Source organism: Rhea americana, unplaced genomic scaffold, assembly GCF_003343005.1.
Source record: "Rhea americana isolate MKP2758 unplaced genomic scaffold, rheAme1 scaffold_95, whole genome shotgun sequence".
In the NCBI taxonomy this organism is placed as follows: Eukaryota; Metazoa; Chordata; class Aves; order Rheiformes; family Rheidae; genus Rhea; species Rhea americana.
In genome coordinates, this window is record NW_028187144.1 from 1,717,863 (window position 1) to 1,721,776 (window position 3,914).

Consider the following 3,914-nt stretch of genomic DNA (forward strand, 5'->3'; position numbering starts at 1 on the left):
AGCTGCTTGCCACCTCAGCCGGCCTCACCCTCCCGGCAGCGCCCCGCCGCCGGAGCCCCGAGGCAGCCAGGCGCCTCGACGCCCTCCCGCCACACCAGGCCGCGGCCGTTAGCACGCGGCGCGCCGGCCTGAGGCGCCGCGCGCCTGGCCGCAGCGGGGGCGCGGCGGCCTCGTGGCCCCGCGCGCCGCCCGCCTCCAATAGGCGGCGAGGAAGGAGCGGGGGCCGCTACCCGCCGTTGGCCACGAGAGGGCGCGCGGGGACGGCCGAGCGCGAGCCCCGGAGTCACGTGACTAGACCCCCCCCCTTCCCCCCGCCCCTGCCGCGCTCGGCCCGTCGCTGTCACGTGCGCGGTGCCGGCCGCGCATCCGCTCGGCCCCTTGACTTGCTGCRCGCGCGGGGAGGTGGCGGCAACGGCTGTAACGGCCGTAACGGCCGCGGCTCTTCCGCGGGCCGCCCGGCGCTTCGGCGGGAGAGGGAGCGGGAGAGCGAGCGCCCACCTCGCCGGGCGGAGGGGCCGCAGGGAGCCTTCCTGGGATGACGCAGAGGCCGGGTGAGGAGCGTGAGGCGAGGTAGCGTATGTGGCCAGGCTGGCTCCCCCCCGCGTCGCCAGCCTAGACTCTGGCGGCCCCCACTCAGACTGAGGGGCTCCGTTTTCGTGTGGGCGGGAGCTGTCGGCGGAGGGGGGAGCAGCGCTCGGGGCTGCGACAGGCTGTATCGGGCTGGAGGTTACCGCCGTCCTTGTCCCCGCAGAGACCCAGGCAGCCCGGTGCGGCGGCTCCGCTGCTGCCGCTGTGAGAGTCTCCCCAGCTAACCTTACCTTTTCGGAGCAGAAAAATCCCCTCTCATTTAAACAGCACTGATAGCATTTGCTTAGTGATTATCATCCGAGTGGCTTCCCCAAGCTTTTTTTTTTTTTTTTTTTTTTTTTTTCCGTTCTGCGTGTGATTTTTTTATGTAACTTAGTTGTCTAACTCTAAAAATACCTCTTCTGACTTGCCATAACTTCCAGTATCTTCTTAGTAATTTTCTTCTGGTTCATGGTTTTCAGTTCATCTTTCCCTTTCCTTTCTGAAAGCTGAAGTCCAGCTTATTGAAGAAATAGGGGCTCTTTGTGTTTTTCTCACTGGACTTCTATGTGAATATTTAGTATCTTTAATTTTTAATGCACTGTTACTTGAATGAGTAATTACAAGTCTTTCAAACTAAATGTTAAAGATTTTTTTTAAAACGAATTTTTAAAGTTCTACTTTAGACAGTTTTTAATGATCCCTTACTGATTCTGTGATTCTGGAAAGCACATTGTGGCCTGCTGATGAAAGGTGAAATGGAAGATCTAGGAGGTTTGGGGGGAGTTCTGAAAATGGGTAGAGATTGCCTTGGACATTTACACAGTTTATAGGAAAGAAGGGAAATAGAAATATCCTTTTTCTGATACATGATACGCAGGCAAAGTTTACATCCTATTGCAGAAATTGAAACTGGAAGTGGGGTTATGAGAGAAAGATGCTTGCCATCTTAAAAGCAAATGTATTCGGAGCCCAAAGTTGGTTAGGAAAAGCAGTGTTTGGGAGAGCCAATAAGTCTTTGAAGCCTTAATATAAATGTTTTCCTGAATGCTTATCTCTATATGCATAGTGAAATTGAAATATTGGTGCTGCTTAGATGTCTTGTCCTAAGTGAATGGTACATTGCAGTAAGTTACAGTAATGGTTCATCTAATTTAAAAAAGAGTAAGCACGTTGTGCCCATAATTATATTTCTGTTCTGATGGGCAGGTTATTTTGTCATCCTCCTAGGCATTCTTTTTGTATAGTTAAAGCAGTCTGATGTTCAATAGTATTTGTGTGTGTGGTGGTGTTTAGTTTTTTATGTTGTTGTTGTTAATAACTTTTAATGAGTTACTGAAAGCAAATAGGAGAACTGGCTGTCAGTTCTTACATCAGCATGTTTTTCTTTCCCTAGATTGCTCATAAAAGGTATCCAAAAATAAATCATCACCATGCAGAGGTTTGAACATACAGATTTTCGTCACAGAAATTTTGCTTTATAGTAAGGTCTTAGGAAAGTAAGTTATAGCATGTACTTTCAGGGAGTGTAATGTTCTGTTGACAGGGAGAAATTCAGAATAAAATTGCTTAGTTTGCACAACTGATTATGTCAATAGTATGTGCTGTTTCACTTTTTTTTTTCCTCCTCAGTACGAGAATGAGATAAAAATGCAAAAACAAGCTGGAGAAGAGACAAGTGAGATTAGTGCTATGTCTAGGATTTGACTCTTTCATGGCTAAGTTAGCGAAAATTAAAAATCTGATTAGGTCTGCCAATCATTTCCTGTGGTTCTACAACTAGATCTTATAGCTTTTGTTGTTTTTAATATGTCTATGATTCCTGTAGACCAGTAGGAGAAATGGAGGCCTGAGCCAGCATTTTCTTTCTTTGCAGGCATGAGTCTGCCCAGATAGAAGATGCAAAATTAGAGCCTGAGGAAAGGGTTAAACAACTGTGTTCTAAGAGCTTTTTTTCCCCTTATTTGTAAAGATTATAAGAAGTTAACTACAGTTTTTTTTTCTTGCAAAGACAATTGGTACTGTTTTCCTGGTAGGATGTTGTGTGAAGTCATTGTTCTCTCCAGCATGGATTTGTTTAGCTGAACTATAAATGCTGTAGAAACTTTATCTAAAGTCATTTTAAGAACATTTTGTAAACATTGTCTTCGTTTTCTGCAGGGATTCCTGTATGCCTATATATATTGCCAATAATCAGCCTGCACGTTGTTTCTTTGGAAAGCTACCTAGTGAAACGGTGAATGCATTGGCAGTAGTTTAGCACAGAATTTTTGGAGGGCTTCTTTCTCTTAAAGATTGGGGTTTTTTTTAATGTGCACAGGTCTAGATTCCTCTCCCCTCTAATGCTGATGAAGGCTCCAAGTTCAATTTCTTTTTAGAGAAGAAGATGTGGCCAGTTTAATTTTCCTTCTCTGTAAGTCATCCTTTCTTGCTTATTTTTAGCATCACTGCAATTCAAACAATCATCTTTGTTTCTGTTCCTGTTTGTATACTGATGTTGGATAGTTTCAAAAATGTCAAAGTAGTCAAGTTAGGTATTGTTGATGTATGCTCTCTCTGCTGGTTGGTTTTGCACTAGTGGAATACAAAACAACGCTAGATGGTGCGTAGTTGTTTGTCACTGAATCATGCAACAGAAATGAAAAGATAGTTAAGAGCAGTGACATACAGGGTTTCTAAAAGCAACCACCTACCAGAGCTCCAAGTTGAAGCCTATGATTTCTGTATTAACAAGACTTTCAATTGCTACTTTTTCAGGAGTATAATTTTTTTWAAAAAATCATCTAGATGTTGATATGTAAACGACAGATATTCTGTAAAACTATTGCTGTCATGCTGTGTACAAAATCCAAGCAATAGCTTATATCCTAATATTCTGACATGACTACTTGAATACAGATCAAAATAACCTGTTAATTTAGACTCCAGCTGCTGCATTTGCTACTACATTGCACTTAAAAGCTTTCCAGTGCAAGTGTAGTCTTTACATAGTATGTAATGTAGGAGAGTCTAGGCCTCCAGGTGACTATCAGAAGAAGTAAATAATAATCAAACTTAACTCTTATCCATGTGGTTAAGGAGAGTTGAGTGAAGGGTACTGTGTTCCTGTGTGCCGCTGTTTGCAATGACATGGCTGTAGATCTAGATCAGCTTTTCACAGCACGCGATAGCCCGGAAGAAACTCTGCAGCAGCCTTTTTTCCCTCATATTCAGAGAAACTGCACAAGGATGAAATCTGGGTATGATTGGTGTAAGAGGCTAGTATATTACAGTATCTTTTTGGAAAGAGTATAGCATGTTTTAGGGGGTGCTGAAATTACCTTTTTCTTTTTTCTTTTTTTTTTTTT

General features: G+C 44.2%; 1 protein-coding gene across 3 annotated transcripts in view; it reads left to right on the top strand.

The window, feature by feature from the left end:
- The first annotated feature begins 330 nt into the window (after positions 1–330).
- Positions 331–3,914, top strand: part of RCBTB1 (RCC1 and BTB domain containing protein 1) — a 27,974-nt gene continuing 24,390 nt past the window's right edge. Inside the window, exons 1-2 of one of the 3 annotated variants that reach the window (XM_085325048.1) lie at positions 331–570; positions 2,888–2,980. The gene's annotated coding sequence lies outside the window, so the exon portion shown is untranslated. The remainder of the gene's footprint in view (positions 571–2,887; positions 2,981–3,914) is intronic. The other 2 variants (XM_085325047.1, XM_085325046.1) reach the window with 2 other exon arrangements.